The sequence below is a fragment of the Macaca nemestrina genome, chromosome 5 (genome assembly GCF_043159975.1).
Source record: "Macaca nemestrina isolate mMacNem1 chromosome 5, mMacNem.hap1, whole genome shotgun sequence".
NCBI classification, from domain to species: Eukaryota; Metazoa; Chordata; class Mammalia; order Primates; family Cercopithecidae; genus Macaca; species Macaca nemestrina.
The window spans coordinates 109,698,746-109,712,821 of record NC_092129.1 but is presented as its reverse complement, the minus strand read 5'-3'; the positions used below and the strand labels follow the sequence as shown (position 1 = coordinate 109,712,821).

The following is a 14,076-nucleotide window of genomic DNA, read 5'->3' as shown; positions in this document are numbered from 1 at the left end:
TGAGCAGTGAGTGTTACAACGTATGCCAGTGAGTCTATTTTGCAAGATTTTTTTTCAACTTTTAAATAATTGTATTCAAAAATAGTATTGGAAAAAAATATTCAAGTCAGTATAAGTTCTTCAGTATCTTTTGGGAAAAATAGTAGCTTCTTTTACCCCCGTTGCAAAGAAATCTGATGGCTTAATTATTATGATACAAAAAACCTCTCAGTTATAAAATTAGCTCTTTTCTCTGAGATCAGAACATCAAGAAAAGCACACTATAAGGTACTGAATTTTATCATATTGAGTGGAGACGTTTTCAAACATTAGTTTTTCGCTATGACTAAATGTGTAAAATAAAGGACATTTTCAAAAAGGAAAATTGTTTTCAATTGTATTCAGTCACTCGGAATCACCATGTAGATTTGATAAATATCATTTAGTTTGACTTTGCACTTGTGTTTTCACATAACTTTTACAGATAAAATGATAAAATGTTACATTTCAATGGAAGCCTTGAGTATAATTCAAATAGGACAAAGTTGCTAAAATATGTGTTTTGAGAAATTTAGGACTTCACACCCAAAAAAGATAGGATAGTGACATATACTAAGTCTTTTCTGAGGAATCCCAAGCACCTTACATGTATTAATATGTTCTCACAAATCAATATAGGGAAGCAGAAAGGAAAAAAAAAAGTGCCTTTGCAGTATATATCACATGGGTTGGGGATAATACATATCAGGGTAGAACATATTTTTTTCATGATCCGAGATTTCAATGTCTGCATTTTTTGATACAAAAGTATTGTTTTTATATCCCTTCAGACCTTATTTTTATTTTGTAGAAATAGTATTTTAGGAATTATTGGAATGAGTAAAATTTCTAAAGACAGCTTTCTAAAGACATTTCCTAAAGAAAATTTTTATTTTTCATATTTTGTAGGGGATGTTTCTAAATAACAATAAATATACAAATTTATTCTTATTGAAATTTAATTAAAATATTTTATTCATAAATTCCTTTTCCCAACGAGAATTACCAGACAGGGCATATAGTTAAGAATTTTTAGTTGTCTACTTTTTGGACATTGATTTGATAATGTAGTTGCTGGGGTCAATAAAATGTTAACATAAAAGTTGAAATGCCATCAATAAGCTTTTTTTGTACTGCAAAATAGATACATTTTGAAAGTATAGAAAATATCATCCTTTCTAATTTTCTACCTTTTGGAGGCTCAGTTGGTATCCAACTGTCACTATTTACATCTCATGCTATTTTTGCAAGAAATAATTACCTGAACCCTAATAGAGCATTTATCTGAAAAAAGTTAAGGTCATCCACCACAAAAATGTAACTATTTCATTTGTAAAGCTATTCTTTGAGAAAAGTTTAAAAAATCAAAGGTGAACTTTATATTTACACAGTCTCTGATCAAGCTATTAATGGATAGACACTGATGAGGGTTTATCACTCATTTCTACTCTGTATCTTTCCTATATTGTCTTAGTTTTATTTTCCTTTCTTATTTTATCTTCTTTTTTCTTCTTTATGTTTCTTTCTCCAGGGATAGATGTATTTTATTTATCTTAGATGAAATAGAGATTGACTGGAATTAAAGGCGATTAGAAGGAACATGAAAGCTCAAGTAAAGAAACAATTATGAACAACCACAAAAATACTTCCGCAGCTGAGTGTCAGCACTTCCTCTAAATTCAGCTGTTGCCACTTTATTAGCTCTACCTGGAGTATATGTAGATCTATCCCGGAAATTAGCCTCCTTTGCTCTCTTGACAGTTTTTCTTTTTTTTTTTTTTTGAGATAGAGTCTCGCTCTGTCGCCAGGCTGGAGTGCAGTGGTGCGATCTCAGCTCACTGCCACCTCTGCCTCCTGGGTTCAAGCAATTCTCCTGCCTCAGCCTCCCAAGTAGCTGGGACTACAGGTGTGCACCACCACGCCCAGCTACTTTTTGTATTAGGTCTATAAGCTGATCTTAGGTGGTGGTAGGAGAAATCTTCCTTCTGTTGCCCCTGCTGGCCATTTGGTATACTAGCCACTGTGCCATGGCCTCCGCAGAGACCTGGTTGATGCCTCAAGGACCAGCTCTGAAGTGGGCAGAAACAGTTGAGAACGTGGAAAACTATAGACTGGATGTACTAAAATGTATTTCAGTACAAAACATTGTTGCGGAAATTAAAGGCAAGAAATATTTCTTTAGAATACATAGAGAACAACAGGAACATACTTACTATTGTGGTTTTGTCATTTACAAATATGCAACTGCATATTTCATAAACATTTTATTTTTCAGTATACCATTTTGGCAGCAATCAATTATAAATGGAAAGTGCAGATTTAATTATTATCAGTCCAGTTTCTGAATGCCAAGAAAATTGTTGATGATTATGCAACTTAAACATAATGTCTATGAATATTTACATCCACCATGGGGGCTATAATATTACTGATCACATAAAAACCAGAAGACATAGGAACACTAAAAAAGCATCAAAAAAAGGAGGAGTCTATTCTACATAGCAGACTAGTGGGTGCCTCATCCATGGCGATGGATCAAAATAGAAGTAACTATGCCCAGTTCAAATAGATCATCTAAGAAAGCACACTGGAATTCATCAGAGAAGTGATGGGAATCATGAAAAGCAAAGAAAAATGAAGCCAAGTAGTTTGCTGAGCTAGGATCAACATGGAGCCAGGGGAAAGCTGCCTGATGCATGGAGCGGGTGAGTGAGTGACTTCCAGGGGTCCACACTCCTACGATGGACATTTACAACCCTAGCTATGGGAGACGCCCCTTGACTAGCCCCCCAGCTCTGGCCTCTAGTCTAACACAGGAAGCTGCTTAAAGATTTCACAGAGGCATTAGTGGAGCCCATATGAGATTCCACAGGCTTTTGATCCCTGATTAGCTGCTGATGAGGAAATGAGGAGGCCAGGCAATTTTGTGTGTCCCCAAGATGGAAACTGTAGCTGCTGCCACGGGATGGAGGAGCAAACCAATTGTACACCTGTGGGCCTGTGTTGGTGTTCCCACTAAGGCAGAGCCTGCCTTTCCTGGTAGCAGGCCCTCAGTGCAACTGCCATACCCCTTCTAAAAGCCCATCCCCTGGAGGCCTGCATTCTGCCCTGTGGCAGATCACCTCTTCTCTTACAGGAGAAAGATGTGAGCAGACCACATAGTCCACAGATGTGCCTGACAGGGGCCTATCTTCCCTGGTGACAGGTCAGAAGCATGGCTGCTTTGCCCCACTTGATTTCAGCTGCAGCCTGGTACTCTCCTAAAAGCCCAGTCCCCAGAGGCCTCTGATCTGCCACCATCTGAATGTTGTGCCCCTGCTTGACTGTTCTGCTGGTGGCCTGGGGGCCAGCCTGCCCCTCTCTATCACAGCTAGTACCTAAACCATGGGGACTTGAGGACAAGTCCATTGGTCCAGTCCAGGTCCAGTTTCTTCATGACTCATGTACACTATCCAGGGGACATACAGGGACCTGAGCATCAGGGAGTTGCTAGTCCACCACTGCTGGCACCTGTTCACTTTTCCTAGGGTCTGAGGTTTGGCCAACCCAACTAGTGAGCACCACCATCACAGCTGACACCCACCTGCACATGCTGAAAGGCAGAGCTCCTCACCCACTCTACATGAAGCAGTAGCATTACTGCATTAGAGAACAGGTGAACTACAAGATGTATGTATTGGGCTGAGGGAAGAGATTCTTCCCTGAAGTCATTTCTATGGAGAACAATGGGACAGGTGTTTTCTGAGGCTCTCAGTTACACCGTGGCCCAGAGATAGACAACTGCATCTGTTGGAAGTGAGGGTCATGAATCTTGGGATGGGGTGTGATCGGGAAACAGATTGCATTTCTGCCTCCCTGGGTCATGGAGCTGGTGCAGTTCCTTTCCTACCTGCAAAGACTTCAGTGCATTTCACTGGGAGTTCCTCTAGGACTCCCCCCGCCCGCCGCCCCCATTGGGGCAGTGCTTGTGCTCATCATTGGGGTATTCATGAGGAAGTCTGGTGGTCCAGCTCCATTAACATCTATTGCCATATGGCCCCATACCGAACAGGGAACTTAAGGTATTGAGTATGCCACAGACCAGCCCATCATGTGAAACAACAGGGAGCGCATCCCAGTATACAAAAATCAAGCACATACACATTTGCTTCTGCCACAGCCAGCTCTTACCCATAAGCAGCACCTATGGCCAAGAGGTTGAGCTGCACAACCCAATATAAAACCTACTGACAGAAATGCACAAGGTTAAAGAAGCAAAGCCAAAGCACCCTACTTAACATACACTACAGTCACACCTTCAAGGTGAAAAAATCCCATCCAAATGAAAATAAGTTTAAAAATAAAAAGCAACAACTTTGCCAGATAAAAAGAAACCAGCGTAAGAACTCTGGCAATGAGAAACATAGTGTTGCCACACCCTCAGAGGATCACACTAACTCTCTAGCAATGAATCCTAACCAAAATGAAAATTCTAAAGTGACAGATAAAGAATACAAAATATGGATTGTAAGTAAGTTCAGTGAGATCCAAGAGAAAGTTGAAAACCAATGCAAAGAAATCAGAAAAAATGCAGGAAATGAACAGATTGACATATTAAAAAAAATAATAAAATACAGTTGAAAGGTTTAAAAATAGGCTCCAACTAGCAGAGGAAAATATTTCAGTGCTTAAAGGTAGACCCTTCAAACAAACTAAATTAAAAAAAAATAATTTTTTAAAAAATGAACAAAGCCTTCAAGAAATACAGGATTGTGTAAAGCAACCAAATTTATGAGTTGTAGGCATTACTGAGGGAGAAGAAAAGTAAAAAGTTTGGAAAACCTATTTAAGGAAATAATTCAGGGAAAATTTCCTGGCCTTATTGGAGATGGAGGCATCCAGATACAAGAAGTTTAGAGAACACCTGAGAGATACTTTATAAAACAATCATCATCGAAGCATATAGTCATCAAATTATCTAAAGTCAATTTGAAGAAAAAAATTCCAAAAGCACAAAGAATCATCAAATCATCTAAAAGGAAATCCCATCAGACTAGTAGTAGACTTATTAGCATAAATCTTAGGAGCCAAAGAGAACTGAGGTTCTATTTTCAGTCTTCTTAGATACAATAACTGCCAGCCAAGAATTTTGTATTTTACTAAACCATGCTTCATAAATGAGGGAGAAATAGTCTTCCCCAGAGAAGCAAATATTAAGGGAATTAGTCACCACTAGACTAGTTCTACACAAAATGCTCAAGAGCTCTAAACAAGGAAACAAAAGAACAATACTCATACAAACACATGAAGTGCAAAGCTCACAGGTCCTATAAAGCAGTTACATAAGTGAGAATAAAAAACAACTAGGTAACAACAGGAGAAAAACCTCACATATCAATATTTACCCTGAATGTAAATGGCCTAAATGTTCCACTTAAGATACAAACAGAAAAATTTGATACAATTCAATATTGAATTATTCACTGCTTACAAGAGACCCACAGGAAGGTCAAAGATACCTACACAAGTGGAAAAAGTTATATCAGATAAAACAGACATTCAATCAACAACAGTAAAAAGACAAAGTAGGTCTTTAATAATAAATGATTCAATTCATCAAGAAGTTATAACTATCTTAAATATATATGCACCCAACACTGGAGCACCCAGATTAATAAAACAAATAGTACTAGACCTAAGACAAGTATAGAAAGCAATAAAATAATAAAAACAGATCATCGAGGCAGAAACTCACAAAGACACTTAGGACTTAAACAGAATTCTAGACAAATGGATCTTATAGACATTTACAGATCATTCTGTGTCTGAAATTGGTGGGTTCTTGGTCTCGCTGACTAGCTGCTAACCCTTGCGGTGAGTGTTACAGTTCTTAAAGATGGTATGTCTGGAGTTTGTTCCTTCAGATGTTCAAATGTGTCGAGCTTCTTCCTTCTGGTGGGTTCGTGGTCTCGTTGACAGGAGTGAAGCTACAGACCTTCCCAGTGAGTGTTACAGCTCTTAAAGGTGGCACACCCGGAGTTGCTCATTCTTTCCCGTGGGTTCCTGGTCTGGCTGGCTTCAAGAGTGAAGCTGCAGACCTTGGCAGTAGGCCTCACACCTCATAAAAGCAGTGTAGACCCAAAGAGTGAACAGCAGCAAGAGTTATTGTCAAGAGCTAAAAAATAAAGCTTCCACAGCATAGAAGGGGACCCCACCCAGCAGGTTACTGAGGGCTTGGGCAGCCTGCTCTTTATTCCCTTATCTGACCCCACCCACATCCTGCTGACTGGTCCATCTTACAGAGAGCTGATTGGTCCGTTTTACAGAGAGCTGATTGGACAGTTTTGACAGGGTGCTGATTGGTGTGTTTATGATCCCTGAGCTAGACACAGAGTGCTGATTGGTGCATTTACAATTCTCTAGCTAGACATAAAAGTTCTCCAGGTCGCTACTAGACTCAGGAGCCCAGCTGCCTTCATCTAGTGTATTCCACAGGGGGGTGCTGGAGGAGCTGCCCCCAGTCCCCTGCTGTGTGTCCACAGTCCTCAGCCCTTGCTCCCAGTCCCATGCTGTGTGCCCGTACTTCTCAGTCCTTGGGCAGTTGATGGGACCTGGCACCACGGAGCAGGGGGCAGCCCCCTTCAGAGAGGCTTGGGCTGTGCGGGAGCCCACTGAGCTGGGGTTTGGGCATGGCAGGGTGGAGGTCCGGAGCCCTCCCTGCGGGGAGGCAGCTGAGGCCCAGTGAGAATTGGAGCGCAGGGCCAGTAGGGCAGCACTGCCGGGGGACCCAGCACAACCTTGGCAGCTGCTGGCCCAGGTGCTAAGCCCCTCACTGCTTGGGGCCGCGGTGCTGGCTGGCGGCTCTGAGTGCAGGGCCTGCCGAGCCCATGGCCCACCCGGAACTCAAGCTGGCCCGCCAGTGCTCCACGCAGCCCCCTTTCCCCTCCACGCCTCTCCCTCCACACCTCCCGGTCAATGCCTCTCCCTCAACACCTCCCGGCAAGCAGAGGGAGTCGGCTCCGGCCTGGGTCAGCCCAGAGAGGGGCTCCCACAGTGCAGTGGCAGGCTGAAGGGCTCCTCAAGTGCCACTAGATTGGACACTGAGGCCGAGAAGGTGCTGAGCGCAAGGGCTGCTAGCACATTGTCACCTCTCAATTCTGCCCAACAACTGCTGATTATACATTTTTCTCATCTGTGCAGGTGATACTCTCCACAATAGCCCAAATGCTTGGCCATGAGGCAAGCCTCAATAAATTACACACAATAATTAAAATTATATCAAGTATCTTCTTGGACCAGAGTGGAATGAAGTTAGAAATTAGTGTCAAGAGGGACTCTCAAAACAATACATGGAAAGTAAACAATTTGCTCCTCAATAATCTTTGGGTAAATGATTAAATTCGGGCAGAAATTTTAAAAAAATGTTTTAAGATGACTGAAAATGGAGACACAAACCAAAACCTCTGGAGTACAGCAAAAACACCATTAAGAAGAAAGTTTACAGTGTTACATGCCTACATAAAAAGATCGAAAGATCTCAAATTAACAGCCTGATTTCACATTGCAAGAGATAGAAAAGAGAAAACAAAACCCAAAGTTAGCAGAAGAAAAAAATACAAAGAGCAGAACTTAATGAGATTGAGACAAAAAATATGTAAAGGATCAACAAAATGGAAAGTTGGGTGTTTAAAAAGATAAAATTGATGTACCATTAGCTAGATCAACCAAAAAAGAGGGAAGATTCAAATAGGCACAATCAGAAATAATGAAGGTGACATTATACACACTAATACCACAGAAATACAAAAACCATGAGAGACTACTATGAGCATCTCTATATGCACAAAGTAGAAAACCCAGAGGAAATGGATAAATTCCTGGAAGGATACAAACTCTCAAGATTGAACAAGGAAGAAATAGAAACCTTGAACAGACCAATAATGAGTAATGAAATTGAAGTAGTAATAAAAAAAGGCCACCCCATGCAAAAAAAAAAAAAAAAAAAAAAACCCAGGACCACATGGATTTACGTCAACATTTTACCAGACATGCAGAGAAGAGCTGGCACCAATCTTACCGAAATTATTCTAAAAAAATTGAGGAGGAAGGATTTCTTCCCTAACTCATTCTATGAAACCAGTATAACCTTGATACCAAAATCAGTCAAGAACACAGTAGAAAAAGAAAATGATAGGCCAATATCCTTAATGAACATAGATGCAAAAATCCTCATTGAAATCCTAGCAAACTGAGTCCAATGGTACATCAAAAGGATAATACACCATGATCAAGTGGGTTTTATTCCAGGGATGCAAGGATGGTTTAACATACACAAATCAATAAATATATCACATCAATAGAACTAATGACAAAAACCACATGATCATTGCAATAGATGTAGAAAAAGCATTTGATAAAATCCAACATCCATTCATGATAAAAATCTTCAGCAATGTGGGCATCAAAGTGGCATACCTCAAAATAACAAAAAACATATATGACACTGTGGGAGTACTCCTCATACAGGGGCACCAACTGTTGGTGCGGGGGGGATCTGTCCCTTGCAGACCCCTGACCTGGCAACAGATGAAAAACGTACACTGACACACAGATATTTTACTTTGCCAGTCCAGCGGAGTCTGTCCAGGCTGCTTACAGACTCCCTGCTGAGTCCAGTAAACAGTTGCAATTGCGACCCTGATCAGATAGTGAGATGTTTATTCAGTAAGATTAATTAACAAAGGCTTGAGGTCAACACCATTAGAAGGTAGTTGACATTGTGGACTTCCCAAGTAGAAAGCAATTAAGCACCCTCGACACACCCCCGCCCAGCACATCAAAGGTTAGTCTTAAGATCACATGAGTAAACAAGCTAGCTAGGTAGACTACTCTGCCTTCCTTTGGTACTACTTTAATTTGTTTAAAGGTAAAGGGACCAGGCTGCCTTCAGCCAGATCTATTACCAAAGTTATGTAAACTTCTTGCCTTCCAAGAACACTTGTGTCTATCTCTAAAACTATCTCTAATATTTTCCCCACCAGCCTGATTGAACCCCAACATAACAAACCCACAATCAACATTATAATTAATGGAGAAAATCATAAGCATTTCCTCTAAGACTTGGAATAAGACAAGGATGCATACTTTCACTACATCTATTCAACATAGTGCTGGAAGTGCTAACCAGAGCAATTAGGCAAAAGAAAAAAATTAAAGGGATCTAAATTAGAAAAGAGGAAGTCAATTTATGTCTGTTCACTGATGAAATGATTTTATACCTAGAAAACCCTACAGACTCTCCCAAATGTCTCCCAGAATTCATAAATGATTTCAGTAAAGTTTCAGTACACAAAATCAATGTACAAAAAATCATTAGCATTTTGATACACCAGTAATATTCAAGCTGAGAACCAAATCAAACACTCAATCTCATTTACAATAGTCATAAGAAAATAAAATACCTAGGAATACATTTAACATAAGAGATGGAAGATAAGATCTCTACCAGGAGAGCTTTAAAACAGTGATGAAAGAAATTGAAGAGGCTATAAATAGAAAAAGACCCCATGTTCATGGACTGGAAGAACCAATATTGTTAAAATGAACACACTCCCCAAAGCAATATGCATATTAAACACAATTCTTATCAAATTATCAATGACATTTTTCACAGAATTGGAAAGAAAAAATTCTAAAATTCATATGTAACCAAAAAAAAAAAAAAAAAAAAAAAAAACCCTGAATAGCCAAAGCAATCCTAAACAAAAAGAACAAAGCTGGAGCCATCACATTGCCTGACCTTAAGTTATATTACAATATCATATTGTAATTGCAAAAACCGCAATTACTTTTGCACACCAACCCAATAGTAACCAAAACAGCATGGTACTGGTACAAAAATGTATACACTGATCAATGTAACAGAATAGAGAATCAAGAAATAAAGCCACGTATGTACAACCAACTGATCTTTGACAAAGTCAACAGAAATATGAGAAAAATGCACACTATTTAATAAAAGATGCTGAGAAAATTGGATAGTCACTTGCAGAAGAATAATACTGGATTTCTGTCTCTATAAAAATCCTGGAAGAAAACCTAGGAAAAACTCTTTAGTTAACCTAGCCAAAGAATTTATGATTAAGACCTCAAAAGCAAATGACACAAAAACAAAAATAGACAACTGAAAATTTAAACTGAAAATCTTCTGCACAAAGAAAGAAATAATAGAGTGACAGACAACCTAGAAAGTAGGAGAAAATATTTGCAGACTATGCATCCAACAAATGACTGATATCCAGAATCTGTAAGCATGTCAAAAACTCAATGAGAAAAACAAATCATTAAAAAATACGCAAAAGATACGAAAAGACATTTCTTAAAAGAATACATACAAGTAGCCAATGAACATATGAAAAAATGCTCAGCATCACTAATCATCAGAGAAATGCGGATTAATACCCCAATGAGATACCATCTCACACCAGTCAGAATGGCTATCCTTGAACAGTCAAAAAACAGCAAATGTTGGTGAGGATGCAGAGAAAAGGGAAAGCTTATACACTGTTGGTGGGAATGTGAATTAGTACAACTTCTATTGAAAACAGTATGGAGATGTCTCAAAGAACTAAAAATATAATTACCATTTAAGCCAGCAACCCCACTACTGGGTATCTATTCAAGGGAAAAGAAATCACTGTATCAAAAAGACACCTGTACTCTATGTTTATTGCAGCCATATTCATATAACATGTGTACATTATGAAATACTACACAACATGAAAAAGAATGGAAATCATGTCTTTTGCAGGAACATGCATGGGGCTGGAGGCCATTTTCCTAAGTGAAATAACTCAGAAATAGAAAATGATTAACTCAGGATGAATTAAAAACTTAAATGTAAAACCCCAAACTATAAAAATCCTGGAAGACAAGCTAGGGAATACCATTCATGACATAGGAACAAGCAAAGATTTTATGAGGAAGATGCCAAGAACCAGATGCCAAGATCACCAGAAAAGCAAAAATTGACAAATGGAATCTAGTTAAACTTAAGGGCTTCTGCACATCACGGAGTAAACAGACAACCTATGAATGAGAGAAAATATTTCCAGACTATGCATCTGACAAAAGTCTAATATTCAGCATCTACCAGGAACTTAAACAATTTACCAGAAAAAAAAAAAAAAGGCGTTAAAGTAGGCAAAGAACATTAATAGACACATTTCAAAAGAAGACATACATGCGGTCAATAAGCATGTTAAAAAAAGCTCAATATCACTGATCATTAGAGAAATGCAAATCAAAACCACAATGAGGTATCATCTCACACCAGTCAGTCTGGCTATTATTAAAAAGTCAAAAAATAACAGATGCCAGTGAGGTTGCAGAGAAAAGGGAACACTTATACACTGTCCATGTAGTGTAAATTGGTTCAATCATTGTGGAACGCAGCATGGCAATTCCTCAAAGATCTGAAAACAACTACCATTTGACCCAGCAATAACATTATGAGTATATTCCCAAAGGAATATAAATCATTCTTTCATAAAGACACATGCACACAAATGTTTATTGCAGCACTATTCACAATAGCAGAAACATGGAATCAACCTAAATGCCTATCAATGACAGATTGGATAAAGAAAATGTGGTACATGTGCACCATGAAATACTATGCAGTCATAAAAAAGAAAGGGTCGTTTTTGTGTGTGTGTGTGGGAACATGGATGGATCTGGAGGCCTTTATCCTTAGCACACTAACTCAGGAACAGAAAACCAAATACCACATGTTGTCACTTATACATGGGAGCTAAATGATGAGAACCCATGGAAACCAGAAGGGGAACAACAGACACTGGGGTCTACTTGACAGTGAAGAGTGGGGAGGAGGGAGAGGAACAGTAAAGATAACTATTGGGTACTAGACTTAGTACCTGGATGAAGAAATAATCTGTAAAACAAACTCTCATGACGCAAGTTTACGTATATAACATACCTGCACATGTACCCCTGACCCTACAACAAAGGTTAAAAAACTTTTAAAAAAAGAAAAGATCTCATGTTCTCACTTATAGGTGGGAGCTAAACAATGAGTAGAAGTGGTCATACAAAGAGAAATAATAGACATTGGAGATTCGAAGTGGGGGAAGAGTGGGAGAGAGATGATGTCAAAAAATTACCTATGGGATACATTGTTCACCATGGAGGTAATGGGTATAGTAGAAGCCCAAATCCCACTGTGTAATATATCCATATAACAAACATGCAGATGTACCTTCCTGAATCTAATACAACAAAATCAAAAGTATTAGCACCTATTCTAAACGTTATCATTTAAGAAGACCATGCATGAAGACAATGATATAACACCTATAGTTGTAGGAAGTCAATTTATACATTGATCTTTGAGTTATAACTTTCATTTAAATCAAATGACAGTTGTTGTATATTGACTTGCTTGTTTTTATTTCTAAATTTGTATGGGCATATGTATAGCTGTTATTGTGTTTGGTTTCTTCAGCAGAGGAATAACTTACCAAATGTTTAAGAGGATAGATTTATATCAGTATTATTAGAATAGAGGTCAATCAAAATGGAAATAGAGATGAAATAGAAATTAGATAATTGTAATAATGTTCAAATTTTTCTTCCAAATAATGAATTGTTACCAAACAAAACTTTGTCTATTTGCCCATGTCAAATTGAAAGCCAAACACAGAAGTATTTCTCTCTTGTAGAAAAGTTTATTGCAAAGCTGCTGAGCAAGAAGAGAGGAGTCAGCCTCAAATCTGTCTTATTGAGCTGAAGCCTGGGCAGATTTTATGGCTGGAGGGTAATGAGCATGATCTGACTGGATCTTGGAATGAGTTGATGCCAGGAGGCACTCTCTGACTAGATCATGTCATGGGGTGCCCGGGTTCAACCTGATTGGAACAAGGGTCATGTCATGAAAGTGTCTCCTTAATTCGGTCCCTGTTCTTTGAGCACCTATGTTCCACTGCTGGTGGCATGCTTGGTTCATCTGGACTTGCTCAGGTTACATAACTTGAAACATGGGGGTTCATGGCAACTGAAAAACAACTCACCATTTTACAAAACTTTGAACCAGATTGGGCTGCTTCTGTGGTTACAGAATCAAACACATCTAGATGTTCACTCTGTGGAAGATGAAATAGTTGACATTATTATGATTGCTATTGTAAATTTGGTGAACATGTTCAAAATTGAAGATAGATTTGTTTTTGTGGTGACGATAGGAATGTGCATTTTGGCGCACTGCATTATCATGGTACCAGCAATGTTCCTGCTAAATTAAGAAATTCATGAATCAAAAATGAACTTGGAATTGACATTTCTGAGCACATAGTTCATAACTGCATTTGAATAAGCTGCAATTGTCTACTGATCAAACAAACAGCTATAGTTGACAAAATTTAAAAAATATTTTTATATATAAACATAGTAACTGAACTATACACAATACTGTAGCATAACAGACATACTTTCTTTGCTATTTTCAGTTTTTAAAAATATTTGACTTTACAAAACACTTTGTTAATTTTCCTGTTTGTGACCCTTGTAAATATTTATTGAATTTTGCTCAAAATCAACTGAAAATCTTTAATCAAAATAGTTATGTAGGGTGTTAAAAATTTTAATTTTTGAATATTTTAGCAAATTGTGATTACTAAACACTAAGCTTACAAATAGAAAGGCTTTGAAATCTCTACCTACAAAATCAAGAGAAGAACTCAACAAATAGACAGTGAGAGGGCAGAATCTGCAGAAGGTATAATTTTGAAATTCTAAAATTATGGTTTGGAATCTTGATTGTAGGAAGACTTTTTGATGGTGCATTTATGTGTAATTAGATAAATGTAGATTCTGTGCCTTGTTAAAATGTAGCATCTAGCTTTAGCAATATTTTTAAAGGAGTCATAAATATAAATAACGTATTAGTAAATTTTATATGGTAAAAACATTTGTTGAAGAGAGATACTTTGAACAGAGGAAAGACTACCTTTACAAATACTTGGGCTGAAATATCTACACAATTTAATCAAAATTTAGAGTTGG

The 14,076-nt window shown here is 38.3% G+C and overlaps 1 long non-coding RNA gene across 3 annotated transcripts in view; it reads right to left on the bottom strand.

Moving 5' to 3' along the window:
* Positions 1-14,076, bottom strand: part of LOC139363367 (uncharacterized) — a 107,204-nt gene that overhangs the window by 14,252 nt on the left and 78,876 nt on the right. For all 3 annotated transcript variants that reach the window (XR_011623613.1, XR_011623612.1, XR_011623611.1), the window contains exon 3: positions 13,086-13,157. This is a non-coding gene — a long non-coding RNA (uncharacterized lncRNA). The remainder of the gene's footprint in view (positions 1-13,085; positions 13,158-14,076) is intronic.